This window comes from Tamandua tetradactyla, chromosome 2 (assembly GCF_023851605.1).
Source record: "Tamandua tetradactyla isolate mTamTet1 chromosome 2, mTamTet1.pri, whole genome shotgun sequence".
NCBI classification, from domain to species: domain Eukaryota; kingdom Metazoa; phylum Chordata; class Mammalia; order Pilosa; family Myrmecophagidae; genus Tamandua; species Tamandua tetradactyla.
Window position 1 is genome coordinate 134,933,427 of NC_135328.1, and position 21,520 is coordinate 134,954,946.

Genomic DNA, 21,520 nt, shown 5'->3' on the forward strand with positions numbered 1-21,520 from the left:
GAGCACTTGAGAAAAAGGTGTATCCTGCTGTTGTGGGATGTAATGTCCTATAAATGTCTATTAAGTCTAGTTCATTTATAGTAATATTCAGATTCTCTATTTCTTTGTTGATCCTCTGTCTAGATGTTCTGTCCCTTGATGAGAGTGGTGAGTTGAAGTCTCCAACTATTATGGTATATGAGTCTATTTCCCTTTTCACTGTTTGCAGTATATTCCTCACGTATTTTGGGGCATTCTGATTCGGTGCGTAAATATTTATGATTGTTATGTCTTCTTGTTTAATTGTTCCTTTTATTAGTATATAGTGTCCTTCTTTGTCTCTTTTAACTGTTTTACATTTGAAGTCTAATTTGTTGGATATTAGTATAGCCACTCCTGCTCTTTTCTGGTTGTTATTTGCATGAAATATCTTTTCCCAACCTTTCACTTTCAACCTATGTTTATCTTTGGGTCTAAGATGCGTTTCCTGTAGACAGCATATAGAAGGATCCTGTTTTTTAATCCATTCTGCCAATCTATGTCTTTTGATTGGGGAATTCAGTCCATTGACATTTAGTGTTATTACTGTTTGGATAATATTTTCCTCTACCATTTTGCCTTTTGTATTATATATATCATATCTGATTTTCCTTCTTTCTACACTCTTTTCCATATCTCTCTCTTCTGTCTTTTTGTATCTGACTCTAGTGCTCCCTTTAGTATTTCTTGCAGAGCTGGTCTCTTGGTCACAAATTCTTTCAGTGACTTTTTGTCTGAGAATGTTTTAATTTCTCCCTCATTTTTGAAGGATAATTTTGCTGGATATAGGAGTCTTGGTTGGCAGTTTTTCTCTTTTAGTATTTTAAATATATCATCCCACTGTCTTCTAGCTTCCATGGTTTCTGCTGAGAAATCTACACAAAATCTTATTGGGTTTCCCTTGTATGTAATGGATTGTTTTTCTCTTGCTGCTTTCAAGATCTTCTCTTTCTCTTTGACCTCTGACATTCTAACTAGTAAGTGTCTTGGAGAACGACTATTTGGGTCTAATCTCTTTGGGGTGCGCTGCACTTCTTGGATCTGTAATTTTAGGTCTTTCATAAGAGTTGGGAAATTTTCAGTGATAATTTCTTCCATTAGTTTTTCTCCTCCTTTTCCCTTCTCTTCTCCTTCTGGGACACCCACAACACGTATATTTGTGCGGTTCATATTGTCCTTGAGTTCCCTGATACCCTGTTCAAATTTTTCCATTCTTTTCCCTATAGTTTCTGTTTCTTTTTGGAATTCAGATGTTCCATCCTCCAAATCACTAATTCTATCTTCTGTCTCTTTAAATCTATCATTGTAGCTATCCATTATTTTTTCTATGTTTGCTACTTTATCCTTCACTTCCATAAGTTCTACGATTTGTTTTTTCAGTTTTTCTATTTCTTCTTTATGTTCAGCCCATGTCCTCTTCATGTCCTCCCTCAATTTATCGATTTCATTTTTGAAGAGGTTTTCCATTTCTGTTCGTATATTCAGCATTAGTTGTCTCAGCTCTTGTGTCTCATTTGAGCTATTGGTTTGTTCCTTTGACTGAGCCATATTCTCAATCTTTTGAGCGTGGACAGTTATCTTCTGCTGCTGGCGTCTGGGCATTTATTCAGATTTCTCTTGGTGTTGGACCCAGCAAGGTTGTAATATTTTTCTGTGAAATCTCTGGGTTCTGTTTTTCTTATCCTGCCCAGTAGGTGGCGCTCGTGGCACCCGTTTGTCTGCGGGTCCCACCAGTAAAAGGTGCTGTGGGACCTTAAACTTTGGAAAACTCTCGCCGTCCTGAGGGTTCGCTAGCCGAAACGGCTTGAGCCGGCCCGGGGTCCGAACGCAGGGAGGGTTGCTGGTCGCTGCAGCCAGGGAAAGAGCCCGTCCGAATTTCCTAGTCGGCCCTGGGCAACAAGCGTGGCGGGAGGGCGCCAGCGGCAGCGGCCCGCCCGAGAGAGTGCACGTTCCCCGGGAGTCACGGGTTTGGAAGGGGCCTTCCCCACCCGTCACCGTTCTCCGCGGCCTGGGGGTTTCCGATCCAATTCTCTCAGTTGGTCCGGGGGCTGCGCGTGGTGTGGGCGCCAGCCGTCTTTGTTTCACGGGACCGCCTCTCCAATTCTCCCAGCCGGCCCGGGAAGGGGGAAGGGAGTAACTCCGGCCGCTTGCCACCCCGCCAGGTAAGGCCCGCGCGCCTCGGCGATCTCACCCGAGCTGCTTCTCTCAGCCAGCCAGCCGTTCCAGGATGGGGTACGCTGTCTTTTTTATCTCTGTTGTGGCTTTGGGCGCTTTCTGTATCGTTTCTACTCCCCTAGTAGGTGTCCTGGAGAAGAAACTAAGATCCGCGCGTCTTACTAAGCCGCCATCTTCCAGGAAGTCCTATAACTACTTCTTGAAGACTGCTTTGAAAATATTGCTTTCCCCTTTCTTCGCTTATACATTTTTGAGTTCACAATTAAAAAAAAGTTAAAAATGTATACATTTTATGGTATCATAAATTGGACTACTCGCCTCTAATTTTTAAAGGCAAACCTCGGAAAGAGACAGATAAAATGTCAAGAGTTCACCGAATTCATTACCTTACCTTCTCGCCAGATTTTGGTGGCTGCTGCAACTTCTCATAATCTTTCTTGGGATCCAAACTCTTTGTTATCAGTCCACCTGTTGAAAATGCATGGCTTTGTGGGAAAGTTCATCCTCTGCCATCAGAAACGATTCTGAATGGATGAAGGGGAAAGGGACATGCGGAGTTCTTATTTCTTATTCGACACTAAAAACATCTTCAAGTTAACTTTATTGAGAAAAATGTATTATAAAATAATACAAAAGCTGTCAGTTAAAAGTAACTACAAAATCTCTGAGAGGTTCAAGGAAGCCCTGTATCACTGAACAGACCTGGTTTGGAACATTTGTCCTTGGGGCCATGTGAATAGGTCAGACAAAGAAAAAATAAACCAAGTGGCTCAATGCTGGGCTTCCAGGAAGATGGCTGACTAGATGAGCATGAGATGAGCCCTGCTCCATGGAAGAATTAGATAAGGGACAGGAGGGCAACTGCGGTGGTGACTCAGGAGTGCAGCTGACCTGCGAGAGCTTCTGCGCCACCTGGGGCAGCCCTTTCTGCAGAGGCAGAGGAAGTGAGAGGCAGAAAGCTGGAGGCTGCTGCGAAGGCATCGAGCCGATGGGAGTGCGCGGACAGGAACACAGTACCAGGGAATAAGCCAGGCTGCATTCCTTGGGTGCGCTACCCTCTCCTACACAGCCCCACGACCCGTGACTCACCCCACACCAAAAGAAACCAAACCCTATCACCTGCTCCCATTTCCTGCACCTCAGATGCCCCCACCCGCCCAGCCCCCAGTGCAAATAACTTGCCCTCATCCCCACCCTATGTGCAGCCCAACTCACTTCTCCTGCATGCCTCCTCAGCATCCCTCCCACTTCCTGTTCCCTGAAGTTTGTTGCCAGTGCGTAGAGTGTGCTGACACCAACCTCTATACCGAGGCTACACCCGACCCCAGCCCATAGTTTCTGACAGGCTCACCGCACCCTGCCTGAGCTCTGTGCATTTGTTTATGGCACTCCCAGACCCACACATGCACACGGGCACCCAATCACATCATTCAGCTCTGGGACCCACACTTTATAGCCGTCCTAGACCCGCCCATGTGCATGGCCCTGTGGCTCCCTTCCCAGCTATGAGAAAGTGTGACCTGTGCAGCCGAGTCACACCTGATCCTTATCCACACAGTTGTTAAGCTAACCTGTTGCTGTAGGTCTACGGCTGTACACAAGGGGCCCCAGGCCTTAAACCAGCGCTCACCAGGTTTACAACCCCAGGACCGGTGCACTTGCCCAGCTACCTCCTCTCTGTCTGCATTACAGTCACATTCACAGCTTCAACATAACATCCCCAAACTGCATCCACACCTGCCCAGAAACAAATCTCGACACTGAGTGCCACATGCTGTCTCCTGCTCCCTGTTGGACAACCATCCCACAGCACAAGACCTCAGACGACTGAAAGAAATCAACTCAACAAATAAGTCAATCAAGATGGTTACATGCCAGGAAGGCAGCAGAAGATCACTGGGCATATCACAATGCAGACAGATATCGCCTACCTAATGAACAAATTAGAACACCAGAAGAGCCACAGGCATTGGAAACACTAAGCAAAGATATTCATATGACTCTACTTAATGAAATAAGAGGGATAGCAAATGACCTAAAGGAGATCAAGAACACAGAGAAGAGCAGAAAGGGGAACTTGAAAGAATAACTAGAAAAGCAGCAGATATCACACATAGTAAAGACACTGTTGAACAAATGAAAAACATGCTGGAGGCACACCACGTTACATTTGAAGAGACAGAAGAAAGAACAAGTGATATACAGGACAAGATAATTGGTTTCAATGACTCATAACCGCAAATGGCAAAAAAAAAAAGATGGAAAAACTTTTACTGGATCTCAGGGAAATGATAGACCAAAGAAAGCATACAAAGCTAAGACAGATCGGAGTCCCAGAAGGGAAGACAGAAGTAAAGGGCTAGGAAGAGAAGTCAAGGATATAAGGAGGGAAAACTTCCCAACCCTGATAAATCACATAACTATTTCAGGCAAAGAAACCCAACAAACTCCAATAAGAACAAAACCCCAATTTCTGGTGGTCCTTACTAACGACTATTGAGAAGAAAAGCATTTACCAGATCAATAGCTGCATGGTACCAGGGGATGTATTGCTTTGCTCAAGCAATGACATCCCATCTGAAACAGCAGCTACAATTGGAGTTAGCACCGGGATGAGCTTACGATGAACCACTGTCATCCTCCAAGACCCATCTGTTTTCTGCACAGGCAAAATATGAGAGTGGAATTTGGATGTAGTGGGAATCACCAGCCCTGCACCCTTCAAGTCCCTAAGAGTGGCAGTCATCTCTGCAATCCCTTCAGGAACCCAGGATTAATTGGGAGTCACGTTTTTCTAGGTAGGGCAGTTCTAGTTGCTTCCACTTCACCTTTCCCAGCATAACAGCCCTCACTGCGCCAGTCAGAGAGCCAATGTGGCGTTTCAGGCAGCTGCTCAGTATTTTTATTCCAATTATGCATCCTGGAACAGGGGAAATAACTACAGAATGGTTCTGGTGGTCCACTGGACCCACTGTGAGGCAGACCTGAGCTAAAACTCCATTGTTCACCTGGTCCCCCTGAGCCCCAACTCCGACTGGTGGACCAGAGTGACGTTTTGGGTGACCTGGAATTGATGTCACTTCTGAACCAGTGTCTAATAATCCCCGAAAGAGCTGATCATTTCCTTTTCCCCAGTGTGCCGTTGCCCTGGGCCAAGGCCATCAGTCTCCTTGGGGAAGCCTTGGAGGAAGATTAATAGTATCAATTTCTGACAGTGTAACAGGTTTCTGCCACAAAGAGACCTGGCCTCCCCTTCATCAAGGGGCTCGAGTTCTAAAGATTGTCTCAAGTCTGTAAATTGACTAAGGGGCTGTGACTCTATGTTTTGGTAATTCATGCTAGACTTCCGTTCACTTGACCTGGAATGCTTTTCTTTATGCAGCTCGAACAAGAATTCAGTAGACTGCCCATTGATTGTACTCCTAAGTAGCCCATGATTGACTAGCCAATGCCACAAATTTCTGCCGATCCGATTGTTCGGCGGATCCTGCTTTGAGTCTGCTGTCGAGTGGAGTAGCCACATCCACCCTGCCTTTGGTGATTAAGTGCGGTCACCTGGCTTCTGCCAACTCAGGATCCCATCATCTGCAATTGTGTTTAAGGATTCCAGCTCAGTGACAGCAGTTCCCACAGTAGCATCTGAGGTCATATGGTAGCCCTGATAAACTCTAGGATCTGGCCTATAACTACTTCTTGAAGACTGCTTTGAAAATATTGCTTTCCCCTTTCTTCGCTTATACATTTTTGAGTTCACAATTAAAAAACAGTTAAAAATGTATACATTTTGGGGTATCATAAATTGGACAACTCGCCTCTAATTTTTAAAGGCAAACCTCGGAAAGAGACAGATAAAATGTCAAGAGTTCACCGAATTCATTACCTTACCTTCTCGCCAGATTTTGGTGGTTGCTGCACCTTCTCATAATCTTTCTTGGGATCCAAATTCTTTGTTACCAGTCCACCTGTTGAAAATGCATGGCTTTGTGGGAAAGTTCATTCTCTGCCATCAGAAACGATTCTGAATGGATGAAGGGGAAAGGGACATGCGGAGTTCTTATTTCTTATTCGACACTAAAAACATCTTCAAGTTAACTTTATTGAGAAAAATGTATTATAAAATAATACAACAGCTGTCAGTTAAAAGTAACTACAAAATCTCTGAGAGGTTCAAGGAAGCCCTGTATCACTGAACAGACCTGGTTTGGAACATTTGTCCTTGGGGCCATGTGAATAGGTCACACAAAGAAAAAATAAACCAAGTGGCTCAATGCTGGGCTTCCAGGAAGATGGCTGACTAGATGAGCGTGAGATGAGCCCTGCTCCATGGAAGAATTAGATAAGGGACAGGAGGGCAACTGCGGTGGTGACTCAGGAGTGCAGCTGACCTGCGAGAGCTTCTGTGCCGCCTGGGGCAGCCCTTTCTGCAGAGGCAGAGGAAGTGAGAGGCAGAAAGCTGGAGGCTGCTGCGAAGGCATCGAGCCGATGGGAGTGCGCGGACAGGAACACAGGACCAGGGAATAAGCCAGGCAGCATTCCTTGGGCGCGCTACCCTCTCCTGCACAGCCCCACGACCCGTAACTCACGCCACACCAAAAGAACCCAAACCCTATCACCTGCTCCCATTTCCTGCGCCTCAGATGCCCCCACCCGCCCAGCCCCCAGTGCAAATAACTTGCCCTCACCCCCACCCTATGTGCAGCCCAACTCACTTCTCCTGCATGCCTCCTCAGCCTCCCTCCCACTTCCTGTTCCCTGCAGTTTGTTGCCAGTGCGTAGGGTGTGCTGACACCAACCTCTATACCGAGGCTACACCCGACCCCAGCCCATCGTTTATGACAGGCTCACCGCACCCTGCCTGAGCTCTGTGCACTTGTTTATGGCACTCCCAGGTCCACACATGCACACGGGCACCCAATCACATCATTCAGCTCTGGGACCCACACTTTATAGCCGTCCTGGGCCCACCCATGTGCATGGCCCTGCGGCTCCCTTTCCAGCTATGAGAAAGTGTGACCTGTGCAGCCGAGTCACACCTGATCCTTATCCACACAGTTGTTAAGCTAACCTGTTGCTGTAGGTCTAAAGCTGTACACAAGGGGCCCCAGGCTGTAAACCAGCACTCACCAGATTTACAACCCCAGGACCGGTGCACTTGCCCAGCTACATCCTCTCTGTCTGCATTACAGCCACATTCACAGCTTCAACATAACATCCCCAAACTGCATCCACACCTGCCCGGAAACATATCTCGACACTGAGTGCCACATGCTGTGTCCTGCTCCCTGTTGGACAACCATACCACACGCACAAGACCTCAGACTACTGAAAGAAATCAACTCAACAAATAAGTCAATCAAGATGGTTACATGACAGGAAGGCGGCAGAAGATCACTGGGCTTATCACAATGCAGACAGATATCGCCTACCTAATGAACAAATTAGAACACCAGAAGAGCCACAGGCATTGGAAAAACTAAGCAATGGTATTCATATGACTCTACTTAATGAAATAAGAGGGATAGCAAATGACCTAAAGGAGATCAAGACCACATAGAAGAGAAGAAAGAGCAACTTGAAAGATTTACTAGAAAAACAGCAGATATCCAGATAGTAAAGACACTGTTGAACAAAGGAAAATGATGCTGGAAGCATACAACCTTACATTTGAAGAGACAGAAAAAAGAACAAGTGATATAGAGGACAAGGTAATTGGTTTCAATGACTCATAGCAGCAAATGGGAAAAAAAAGATGGAAAAACATTTACTGGATCTCAGGGAAATGATACACCAAACAAAGCAAAGAAATCTATGTCTGATCAGTGCCCCAGAATGGAAGAGAGAATTAAAGGGCTAGGAAGAGTAGTCAAGGATATAATGGGGGAAAACTACCCAACCCTGATAAATCACATAAATATTTCAGTCAAAGGAGCCCAACAAACTCCAAAAAGAAAAACCCCGTTTTTTGGTGGTCCTTACTATCAACTATTGAGAAGAAAAACATTTACCAGATCAATAGGTGCATCGTACCAGGGGATATATTGCTTTGCTCAAGCAATGACATCCCATCTGGAACAGCAGCTACAATTGGTGTTAGCACCGGGTTGAGCTTACGATGAACCACTGTCATCCTCCAAGACCCATCTGTTTTCTGCACAGGCAAAATATGAGGTTGGAATTTGGATGGAGTGGAAATCACCAACCCTGCATCTTTCAAGTCCCTAAGTGTGGCAGTCATCTCTGCAATCCCTTCAGGAACCCAGGATTAATTGTGAGTCACGTTTTTCTAGGTAGGGCAGTTCTAGTTGCTTCCACTTCACCTTTCCCACCATAACAGCCTTCACTGCTGATTGGAGAAGCCGGAATTGAGCCCTGCTCCATGGAAGAGTTAGAGAAGGGAGTATAGGGAGACTGCAACCATTATTCAGGATTGCATGTGACATGGGAGAGCTTCTGCAGCTCCTGGTGCCTCCCGGGCTGCAGAGGTTCCGGAACTGGGAGTCTGAATGCTGGAAGCTGGTACGAAGGCAGGGAGCCCACAGGAGAGTATGGACATGGACACTGTTCTTGGGACTAAGCCAAGCTGCATTCCATGGGTGCACTCCCCTCACCAGCACAGACCCATGACCAGCGATTCACCCCACAACCCCATGCACACGAAAAGCCTATCACCCACTCCCATTTCCTTTACTCCAGATGCCCCCACCCCCAGACCCCAGAGCACATAACTTCCCCTCATTCCCACCCAAAGTGCAACCAAACCCACCTCCCCTGCAAGCCTCCTGAGCACTACGTCCCACTCCCTGTTCCCTGCAGTCTGTTGCCAGTGCATAAACCCTGCCAGCACCAACCTCCATACCTAGGCTACACCCGAACCCTGCCCATAGTGTCCAACAACCTCACCACACCCTACCTGATCTCTGTGCATTTGTTTATGGCACTCCCAGGCCGACGCATGCACATGGGCCCCAATCACATCATTCAGTTCTCAGAAACACAATTTATAGCAGTCCTAGAACCACACATATGCACAACCCTCATCCTCACTTCCCAGATCAGAGAAAGCCGACCTTTGTACCTCAAAGCACATGTATATACATTGTCTCTTGTGCTCGGGGTCATTCTCCAGGATAGATCGTATGCTGGGGCCCAAAACATTTCTTTATAAATTTGAAAACACTGAATTTATTCAAAGCACTTTCTCTGATGACAATGGGATGAAGCTGGATCTCAATGACCACCAAAGAATGAGAACATTCACAAATATATGGAGCTCAAAATCACACCCTTAAACAACCAGTGGGTTAAAGAAGAAATTGCTAGAGAAAGCAGTAGCTATCTAGAGATGAATGAAAATGAAATTACAACTCATCCGATATTATGGGATGTGGCAAAGGCTGTGCTGAGAGGAAAATTTATCCCCAAAAGGTCTATATTATAAAACAAGAAAGAGTAAAAAATTGGGGACTTAAGAGCAAACCTCTAGGAACTTGAGAAAGAACAGTAAACTAACATCTAAGCAAATAGAAGAAGAGAAATAACAACGATTAAAGCAGAGATAAATGAAGAGAACAAAAGAAGAATAGAAAGAATCAATAAAACCAAAATTTGGTACTGTGAAAAAATCAATAAAGTTGATGGGCCATTAGCAAGACTGACAAAGAAAAATAGAGAGAGGATGCAAGGAAACAAAATTAGAAATGAGAAGGATACATTACCACAGACCTTGAGGAAATAAAAAAATCATAAGATGATACTATGAAGAACTGTATGCAAATATATAGATGAAATATATAGATGAAACTACATGCAAATATATTCGATGAAATGGACAAATTCCTGCAAGCACACAAACAAGCTATATTGGCTCGGGAAGAAATAAGAGATCTCAACAAACCAATCACAGGTAAAGAGACCAGACAGAAGACCAACATGTCATCACCAAATCTGTGGTCAACTGATATTGACAAAGCCCCCAAATCCTCTGAGCTGGGACAAAATAGTCTTTTCAATAATTAGGCACAGAAGAACTGGGTATCAATAGCCAAAAGAATGAAAGAGGACTTCTCTCTTACACCTTACACAAAAATTAAACTGTAAGAACTAACACCATAAAGCTTCTAGAAGAAAATGTGGGGACACATGTTCAAGACTAAGTAATAGGAAGTAGCTTCCCAAACTTTATACCCAAAGAACAGGCAGCGAATGAAAAAGTGGACAAATGAGAATTCCTCACAATCAAATGCTTCTGCACCTAAAAACACTTTGTCAAAAAGGTGAAGAGGAATAAAAATCAATGAGAGAAAATATTTGGAAATCACATATTGGACAAAAATTTGATTTTCTGCACATACAAAGAAAGCATACAACAAACAACAAAAGAAGAAACAGCCCAATCACAAAATGGGCTAAAGATATGAATAGACAGTTTTCTGAAGAGCAAATACAAATGGCTCATAAGCCCATGGAGATGCTCATTTTCATTGGCTATAAGGGAAATGCAGATCAAGACTACAATGAGATACCACCTCCTAGCTCTAAGAATGGTTGCTATTAAACAAATAGGAATCTACAAATGTTGCAGAGGATATGGATAACTGGGACACTTATGCACTAATGGTGCAGACACTACGGAAAATTGTTTGGTGGCTCCTTAGGAAACTAAATATCAAGTTGTCCAATGATCCAGCAATAGCACTACTTGGTATATACACAGAAGAGCTGAAAGCAGTGACACAAGCAGACGTTTCCACACTGATGTTCATAGCAGCATTATATACATTGGCCAAAAGATGGAAACAAACCAAATGCCCATTAACAGACGAGTGGAATATTATGCAGCAGTAAGACAAAATGACATCCTGAAGCACATGACAAGAAGGATGAGCCCTGAGTACATAATGCTGAGTGAAATTAGCCAGAACCAAAATGATAAATAATGTATGAGTCCACTTTTATGACTAGCATAAAGGTATAGTCAGAGAGTTACAATAGAGAATAGCTAGAAACTGCATAAATACTTAAAAAATATAATAATGGTTTGGTCACTTTTAACAAATGTTCGTAAGATGACAGGGCCTAGATTGTAAGCTTTTAGCGCAGACACATTAAGTCCGGAGTGGCGATAAATATTTATGGATTTTGAAAGGATGTTTTGCATATATAACCTGATATTTAGAGATAAGAATGAACCCTAACAGGTTGGGGTTAAAGTAATTCAGAATATAGGGGTAAGAAAGACAGGGTCTATAATTTAGAACCACCCATACTCTTTGAGGCAAATGAAGAAAGTTTATTTAGTCTGGAACTGAAATTTTCTGTAGTGCATAATCTAATTAAAACTATCTGTATTGATCATTTGAACAACTGAAACACAGGGAGCACAGAAGAAGAAAGAGGTCTTTAATCCTGGATAGATTATTGTAATGCCTGGATACATCCAAGAGTATATTAAACAGATAATCAAAAAGTATTAGCAAAGTCCCCTGAGGGATGGGAGAAAGAATATGGAACAATTAAACCTTACCATCAGGGAATCCCCTGATACTGTATCAAAACTTGGGACACCCAAATCAATAGGCCATGCCCTCGATCAGCAGGCTTACTCTTGTGAAGCTTATGAAGGTAGCAGAGAAACTTAGGCTGTCTATAGGCATGCCTAAGAGTTACTTCTGGAGGACCTCTGTTGTTGCTCATCTGTGGCCTCAGTCTTTCTAAGTCCAACTCTGCAAATACATCATTGCCCTCCCCTTACGTGGTACATGACACACTTGGGTGAAATTCTCCCTGACAATGTGGGAGATAACTCCCAGGGATGAATCCAGGCCTAACACCATGGCATCAACAATTCCATCCTGACCAAAATGGGGAAACAAGTATAATTAATAAAGTTATCAGTGGTAGGGAGAGTTCAAATAGAGTCAGGAGTCTTCTCAGGGAGCTGCTCTTATGCAAGCTTCAGGTAGACCTTGCTGCCTATCATAAACTGCCAACCCCCAACAAGGACCATTTCAGTCAATCCTAAAAAACACCTAGGGCAATATATTATATTACACAAGGGTTCCAAGAACTAGAGTAACTTTCCTGAAACCTTCAATCTCCAGAGGGCTCACAGGCCAGATAAGTTCTGAAACCGTGTCCAACCTCTCCAGAACATCACATAGATCCATCTCCCTACCCCATATTAGTGACGGACCCTTCCATTACAAAAAATTTAGAAATTCCATAGCCCAAACACTCCTAAGGAGAGGGATGGAAAGATCAAAGTGATGTTGGAGTTATACTGAGAATAAAGGGTTTAATAAATGAACATGAATGCTGAATCATTAAATTGATATCTCTTTTAATCCCCAGGATTTTACAGTAGCTAAGAAGTAAAACCTAAAGTTGTGAAATTGTAACCCATGTCAAACTCCAAAGCACACTCTACAGCTAATTGTGGTGTTGTATTTTGAACTTACAACTTTTTTGTTTATATGTTATTTTTCACAAAACAAGAAAACAAAGTTGATTGTGATGATAAAAAAAATCAAACCTTTTAGCATCCTATACTCGGGAGCAGCTAGAAGGAAAAATATTAGAAGATCATATGAAAGCCCATGACAAACTCTGGGAACTGTCCTATGAACACGAGTTGAAGAGTTCTTTGAAAACTATTGCTTTTTTATTTCATTGTTTTGCTTTTGCATTATACTATACAATAAAAAAGTTTAAAAAATAAAATAAAATGGTACAATGCTGGGTGGTGTGACAGTGGCTCAGTGGCAGTATTTTTGCCTACCATGCAGGAGACCTGTGTTAGATTCCTGGTGTGTGCTAATGACAAAAAGAAAAAAAAAAGAAAAGGAAAATTTCAATGCTTATAACTTTAAAGCAAAATGAAACCAATGTACTTAAACATATCAAATTAGCAGCCTAGGCTAATGGAGAAAAATTATTTTATAAGTTCAAAACAGAGTAAGTACTGTACATCCCTAATGGGATATATTTTAAGGACTGAGAGACAAACATCTATAAAAAAAATCCCCAGTGCTTTCAGTCATCATGTAGCTGTTAATGAGCACTGGCACTGCTGATCTGAAATCGCTGTGTATATGTCGCAGGATTAGGAATCACAAGAAGGAAGTTTTGCTGGCGGCTGCTAGGGTTTGGGATGGGGGTGCCAGAGATGGGAGAGATGTGTGAACTCAAAGACTTAATTTGGATTAACCCTGCAGGCCTAAATTTGGATTAGAAATACCAGCATGAACTCAGGACATATTTTCTTATTTAAAAAATGCTCTACTCTGTCCAGGGAAAACACCTAAATACAAGGACTAGTCCAGAAGAAACAGGGCCCCAGGCTCCTTGTGGAAACATCAGATTCCAGATATGGTGCAGAAAATACACAAAATGAGCCTGAAACCTCTTGCCGTATCTGAAAACAAAGCTGTCACAGTCTAATGCCAAAAGGTTCCCATTGGTCGAAGACTAGGCAACTGGAAAGTCACAAGAAAAACTGAGATGGAATGAAATGAAGCACAATGGATGTGTTAAAACTCTTTGATCTCATATAATCACCAAACAATACAAACCCCATATCCTTCATAAGCCACCTTTGTTGGATGGCAGGAAACACACTCACTACTATGAAAGCTGATCCATAAAAGACTTGGGTCAGGCATACAGCCTCTTCCAGGAATGGTGCCTGGGGGTATCAGAGGGCTGGGTAGGGAAAAGTCTGCACGAGAATTTTCCAGCCTAAGAGTAAGGGAAGAACAGTTTGAGAAAACCACCACTTTGCAACCCTGAATGTTGAAATAACAGATCTTCCCCAAGGAGAGAGACAGACAGACAGTGGCAAGCACAAGCTCCACCTACCAAATATCCTTCCAAACAATCAACCAGAATGTGATCATGTTTCTAGAACCACTTTACAGGACATGGTGGACACACAAGTACACTTAAGCACACCATGAGAGTGTGATAACCAGTGGCTGGCTGTGAGGTCAAGCTCCATCAGCAAACAAATCACAGCAGGAAAGAGGGGGAGGGAGAAAGTGCAGAGTAAAGCTAGAGCCTCAAATTCAACAGCCTAGTCTTATGTCGCTGCTCACTCATCGACATGCCTTGGTACTGGGGGGTGAGCAAGTGAGGAGACATGGGCCTGTGGACTGGTGGGTGAGTGGGTGAGGTGACACAGGCCTGGTGACTGAGGGCAGAGCAGTTGAGGTGACACAGGCCAGGGGACTAGGGGTTGCGTGGGTGAGATGACATGGGCCAGGGGACTAGGGGTTAAGTGGGGCAGGTGATATGGGCCTGGTGGCTGGGGGTGAGCAGTGCAGGTGACATGGCCTGGTGTCTGGGGACAAGCAGGTGAGGTGACATGGGCCTGGGGACTGTGGGGCAAGTGGGTGAGAAGACATGAGCCTGGGTTCTGGGGTTGAGCAGGTGCAGGTGACACAGTTCTCAGGACATGGTAGCGAGCAGGTGAGGTGTAGGTGGCTTCGGGTTGCTCTGTCCTGCTGAGGGTTGAAGACTATGGACACCCGTGCAATGGGGAAGAGCAGTAGCATCGTGGAACAGCACACAGCCCACTCCAGCAACCTCATCTTGTAATGCAACAGAGCTGCCAGTCAGGAACACAGAGCTGGGTGCTCGGGTCATGGCGTGGCCACCCCCAGTCCTGCAGGGACAGGTCACAGCATTCGTGCACCCCCAGAATAGAAACCACCAGCATTGGGGAGATTCAGCCCTGAAGTGTCCCATGACTGCTCTTCTGACCTCTGAGCTAACCACAGACAGAACAGACACAAACGCATGTGCTTTGGATCCTTTCCTAACACAGCACGCACACCCACACCCAGAACCCACAGTGCCTCTCACCTTCTTCCACTTCCACTGCTGCTGCCTGACCAGGAAGGAGAAGAAGATTCCCACTGGCTGAATTCTGAAAATCATGTTCCTGTGTATTTCAAAATAAATGACCAAATTAAAGAGGGTACATAAATAACTGAAAATTAGAGGAACATTGGTCTACATAATTTTAAAAGCTAGAATAACTCCAGTGTCATTAAATAGAGTTACCCACAAGCCCTAGCCTGCAGTAACTGACCTTTCAATTTCTGACATTGCTGAGGCCTCCACCACAAACGGTGCATCCTTCATTATCCGAATGCTGGGACTCTACAATCACATTTGAGACCATTTTACAGCTCCCAGTCCTAAATAAAAGAAATAAAAGTAAATTGGAAGCTGCCCATCAGCCACAGGCTTCTGTGAATTGTAGGTTCTGGAACCATGGGAGTGTCTGAGAGGAATGGACCCACCCACCCAGGAAACCAACCTGCGAAAGCTGGGCCTCTAGGCAGGGCTTGCTCGGCCAGACCTCAGCCCTGAAGCCCCACCCCACACCATTGCCCCTGCCCAGGAGAATGTGTCAAGACACCTGCACCGCCAGCACCTCCCACTTCACCTGTCTGGCACCAGCACCTCCCATCTTTCCTGTCGGCCATCAGCACCTCCATGCTGTGCTGGCATCTGACCCAGGGAAGGGCTGGCCATGCACTACCAGGCTGAAATATTCTCCTAAAGCCAAGGGTGCTAGCACCAAAAAGGATACAAGTTGCACGTTTCAAAGCAGAAAAGACAAAACCATGTGTTCTTGTTTGCTAGCTGCCAGAATGCAACACACCAGAGATCGATTGACTTTTAATAAAAGGGGATTTCTTTTGTTAGTTCTTCAGAGGAAAGGCAGCTAACTGTCCACTGAGGTTCTTTCTTATGTGGAAAGCACAGGATGGTCTCTGCTGGTCTTCTCTCCAGGCCCATGGGTTCCAACAACTTTCTCCAGGGTGACTTCTTTCTGCATCTCCAAAGGCCTGAGCTAAGCTGTGAGTGCTCAGAGGAGGAATGCCAAGCTGCTTAGGCTGTGCTTCTATGCGTTCTCCCATTTAAGCACCAGCCAATTAAGTCAAATGTCACTCATTGCTGCAGACTCACCTCCTAGCTGTTGCAGAATTGGCAACACATGAAGTTCACATACCATTGGCTTATATCTGCAGCATCAAAACTAGGTATGCTCAACTGGCCACGTTGACAACTGAATCTAACGAACACACCAGGGTAACATCAACACTGGTTTTCAACCAGCATCTTCTGGCTGTGACATATGCTACCGAATATTCTAAACATTGCATCAACCTGATAACTTTAAAAATACCCATCTTTTAATCTTATATTTTAGGGTTCAAAACCTAATTTTATTTAAGATAACTATCAGTAATCAAAGCACAATGAGATTAAGCCATACTTATGGATTTCTCTAAATCTTTAGAATGCTCTACATATAGTTACTTATACATCAATAGCAGAAAAATTACACAAATTGTTCTTTCTTTGTACAATATTTCCCCATAATTAAGGTCAAGCATTAAATAAAGGCTGAATGATATAGAAAAAAGCTGTGTCAAAGTCATGACTGTCTTCCCAGGTAAAGGTGTAAAATTCACACGGATGTGAAGCTGAATGAGAGCCCATTGGGTTTTCCACATTCTGTGAGGCCTCTGACTTGTCCTGGCCAGCAGGTCTGCCTTCTTCTGTGTTCATGACAATTTGGACAGAGGTCACAAAGAAAGAAACAGAACATCATCACTTGAAAAGACAGCAATCAACTGTAAAGATAAAGGAGCTATTTTTTTTCACCCATCACTTTCATAAAGATAAAACAGACTTTGATGTTCACATTGGGTGAGGGTTTGAGGAAAGGGTACCCTCAAGCCCTGTAAATATGAACTGGCTCAATGTTTCTAGAAATCAAAATTCAAAAGGTGGCCAATCAATTCAGCAGGATATTGGAAAGAAACGCAGCCTGAGCAAAGAAATGGACACAAATGCAACAACACCTGCCACAAGGTGCACACCCCGTGAGTCACCTCATCATCATCACAACACTGGCAGAAAGTGACCATTTAGTACGTGGCACACCAACTGCATTCTGGATCACCAACCAGGAAGCTTTCCATGGCCATGGCAGCAGCAGGTGTGTACTGTACGGTCAACACAGGCAGGCAGCACACCTGACAGTGACACACACATGCACCTGGGGGTGACACACACAATACTTGGCAGCAACACACATGTGCGTAGTAGTGACTCACACATATTCCTGTCAGGGACACGCATGTACACCTGACAGTGAAACACATGTGCTTGGTAGTGACACACACATATGCCTGTTAGTGACATGCACATATGCCTGGCAGCGAAACACACATATGTCTGGTAGTGACACACATGTACAAGTAGTAGTGACACAAACATATACCTGGCAGTGACACACTCATGTGCCCCTGGATGAGGCCCCCATCCAGCAGCACGGGGCTGACCATGCTTTTCCATTTTCTTCAGGTTCCTCCCTGCTTATCTATTTATTTACTACTTTGGGCATATACCATATTCTTCTTATAATCTGATATGTTTTCCTCATTTTCATAAAAAGAATGGAATCAGTAAATAGCAAACCAAAGTATTAAAAGAATTACATTTACTTCATTATTTAAAGGAAAAGAGATTTATGCTTTACAGAGCAGTAAAAATAAACCAGAATTTGAGTACAGGAAATATACTCTGGAAAAAAATCCTGACATGTAATATTTTTAAAATTAAAACATGTAAATTAAATCTTAATCTGGTACAGTCAAGATATACTTTTCTAGGTCATCATGATGAGTGAAGCAAGCCCAGTGCAGAAGGACAAATACTATATCATGTTACTTATAGAAAATAAGTATAGTATGAAAATTCATAGTCAGAAAACAGATGCAGTTTCCAGGGCCAGGGTGGGGTGGGGAGCCAGGTTCATTGCGGTCACAGAGGGGCTTTGGCCTGGGTTGACGGTAAGACCAGGTCAGCAGGGGTGGAAGCACAGCACAGGAACCACGTACCTGAATGTTTCAGCCTCTATTTGTCACCAGAACAAACACTTTTACAAACCCTGAAGCTGCACAACACAAACAGTGAATGTGAATGCAAACCATGGACTCCAGTTAATAGGACAATTACAATAATATTGTTTTACCAGTTACAACAAAGATGCCACACTAATCAAACTGTTAATAATAGACAAAACTGTGCATGTATGTGGAGGGGTACATGGGACCTCTGTTCTCCCTGTGTGATTTTTCTGTATATCTCCAACTGCTATAATAGAAAAAAAGTGCTTCCTGAAGTTACTTTCACTGATGCAATGTAATCACATAAAATATAAATCTGCAATATCATGCCTATTTCTATAAAGGTATACAATTTATACTAAACATTTATTTATTTTAAAGTTTTTTTAAAAACATGAAAACATACAAATATGAACATTCTTATCATATGGTCATTCCATTCTTGATATATAAACAATAACTCACAGTAGCATCACACAGTTGTATATTCATCATCAAGATCTCCTCTCAGAACATGTGCATCAATCCAGAAAAAGAAATAAAAGAAAAAAGAAAAAAATTGATGAATACCACACCCCCAACCCTCCTACTCACCAATCACCAGCATTTCAATGTACTAAATTTGTTTTAACATTTGTTCCCCCGTTAATTATTTAATTTTAATCTATATGTTCTACTCAACTATCAATAAGGTAGATAAAAGGAGCATCAGACACAAGGTTTTCACAATCACGTAGTCACATTGTGAAAGCTGTATCATTATACAAACATCTTCAAGAAACGTGGCTGCTGGAATACAGCTCTACAGTTTCAGGCATTTCCCTCCAACTTCTGCAATACATCTTCATTAAACAGGTTGTATCTATTCAATGCATAAGAATAACCTCCAGGATAACCTCTTGACTCTGTTTGGAATCTCTCAGCCATTGACACTGTCTCATTTCACTCTTCCCCCTTTTGGTAGAGAAGGTTTCATCAATCCCTTGATGGTGGGTCTCAGCCCACTCTAGGATTTTGTCCTACGTTTCCAGGAAGGTCCACACCCATGGGAGTCATGTCCCATGTAGAGAGGGGGAAGGCAGTAAGTTTGCTTGTTGTGTCAGCTGAGAGAGAGGCCACATCTGAGCAACAGAAGAGGTTCTCTGGGGAGTGAGTGACTCTTAGGCCTAATTTTAAGTGGGCTTAGCCTATCTTTTCAGGGATATTTTTATGTGAACAAAGCCCAAGATTGGGGGCACAGTCTGTTGCTTTGGTTGACCCCACTGCTTGTGAGAATATCGAGAATTCTCCACTTGGGGAAGTTGAATTTTCCCCTTTTCTTGCCATTCCCCAAGCAGACTTGGCAAATACTTTTTTATTTACTTAAACACATTTATTTTAGTCCATTTCTTACCTCCATCACTGATGGAGTCACCTAAAAAAACACAATATCAGAAAGTTAACATTTATGTTAGCAAACCTTGAAATAGAAATGAGCATCACAGGATTCGAGAATCACACAGTAAATACTTATGGATCTGTACTAGAAAATAATGTACCCATTTCTTCTTAACTGTATTTTCTAGTTCCTACCATCAATTGATTTTCAAAGACTGAAAGCCAAAGAACAAACACAACTATGAATTGTAACATGATATTAGGAAAAAACACAGGAGGAAAGTGTATCATAGAGATAACATCAGACCAATAACTAGACAATGCCCATGAGACCGTGGGTGTGGGGTGTGGGGCAGGAGAGCTGGGGGCCTGCCCCATCTCTCCTGACCACCTTGTGGGAGTGTAAACCTCTGCCAAACGAGGGCTACCTGGAGCAGCAGCCCAGCGGCTTCTCACCAGGAGAGGACAGCGTTCCAGCTCCCAGCGGCCTCCTCCTGCCTCCACCAGGACACTCTCCTGCAGGCTGCCCCTGGGCTCTGGGGCCTGATTGTGGGTTCCCTCAGCACTCAGGAGCTTGGAGATGTGGAGGCCAGGCCCACAGAGGGACAGAGCAGAGCCTCCACTTTCAGAGTTTCCCCATACCTACAGGCTCCCGCAGATCTCATCCCCCTTGGCCCCCAGCCTCCATGTGGTCTAGTTCCCTACCCAGCCCCTGTTCACTCAGCAGCCTAGCCTTTGCCCCTTAGCACCTCCCCACAGGCTGAGGCCCAGGGCTGTTCAGCAGACCCCCTCTTGGCTCCCTGCACCCCTCTGACCTCCCTGCACCTCTCCAACCTCCTTGTGTCCCTCTAGTCCTCCTTACACCCCCTCAGGACTCCCTGACCCCTTACAGCCTCCCTTTACCCATCCCGGCCTCCATCCCCAACTCCCAGCCTCCCTGCCCCCTCTGACTCTCCTACCCACCTCTGGCCTCCCCGCAATCCTGCAGGCTCTAAGGGTCTCAGTTCCCTCTAGCCACTGTCTGCCCCACCCCTTCCTCAGAGAAGGCCCCACACTGCAGCACAGCCTGTCTCCTCATAGCCGCAGGCCTGCAACACATGGTGTCTGCTTACAGAGACACACAATAATGTCCATGTTTAAAAATGTTTTTTTAATGATATATACAACCTACTCTGAAATATTTAGAAAATAAACAGATGGATGGATGGATGATGAGATGAAAGAGGGTGGAAGGAAGATGAAGGGAGAAAGGGATGGCAAATGTGACAAAATATTTAAAATTCATGGGCCTGAGCCAATAGAGGTGAGCCCCACCACAAGCAAACATCGAAACAGGACAGAAAAGTGGACACTCTGCAGGAAAAAATGCAATCTCTACAAAAAAGTCAATGCACTGGGCATAAAAGGGGTGCCAGAGGGGGATGTTAAGGAAATGAAAAGAATAGTAAAAATACAATATGGTCAGCTTATTTGGATCTTGGTATTTTTTGTTTTAAAAAAAGAAACATGGAAAACATTTGTGAGGCAATCAGAATACAGCCTGGATTTTAGATATTATTGGTGGATAATACTTCTGAGAAATATGACCAGGATTTATGGCTGTGGAGGATGTCTTTTTTTTTCAACTGCAGGCCTAAGTATTTGGAGGTAAAGTGACAGGATAGCTTTAATATACTCTGAAATGGTTCATACAAATACAGAGCTATTGGTGAAACACTATGGATGTACTGGTTGGAAGGATGTATTCCCCTAGAAAAGCCATGATTTAATCTAAATCCCATTTTGTAAAGACAGAGTAATCCCTTTTCAGTACTGCATGTAATTAGACCATCTTCCTGGAGGTTTAACCCAATCATGAATGGTTGTTCAATTGCATTAGGGGAGATGTGTCTCCACTCATTTGAGTGGGTCTGGATTAGTTTCTGAAGTCGTATAAAAGAGGAAACATTTTGGGAGATTCAGAGAGAGCAGAGAATACTGCAGCACCACAAAGTAGAGAGTCCATGAGCCAGAGAACTTTG

The 21,520-nt window shown here is 43.9% G+C and overlaps 1 long non-coding RNA gene across 4 annotated transcripts in view; it reads right to left on the reverse strand.

Moving 5' to 3' along the window:
* Positions 1–2,494: 2,494 nt before the first annotated feature.
* Positions 2,495–21,520, reverse strand: part of LOC143673955 (uncharacterized) — a 465,075-nt gene continuing 446,049 nt past the window's right edge. The window contains exons 2-6 of one of the 4 annotated variants that reach the window (XR_013170788.1): positions 15,284–15,392; positions 15,055–15,133; positions 8,199–8,341; positions 6,079–6,211; positions 2,495–2,661 (exon numbers count right to left, since the gene is read on the reverse strand). This is a non-coding gene — a long non-coding RNA (uncharacterized LOC143673955). Of the gene's footprint in view, positions 2,718–6,078; positions 6,212–6,389; positions 6,726–8,198; positions 8,342–15,054; positions 15,134–15,283; positions 15,393–21,520 lie in introns of those variants that run through there. The other 3 variants (XR_013170787.1, XR_013170789.1, XR_013170790.1) reach the window with 3 other exon arrangements.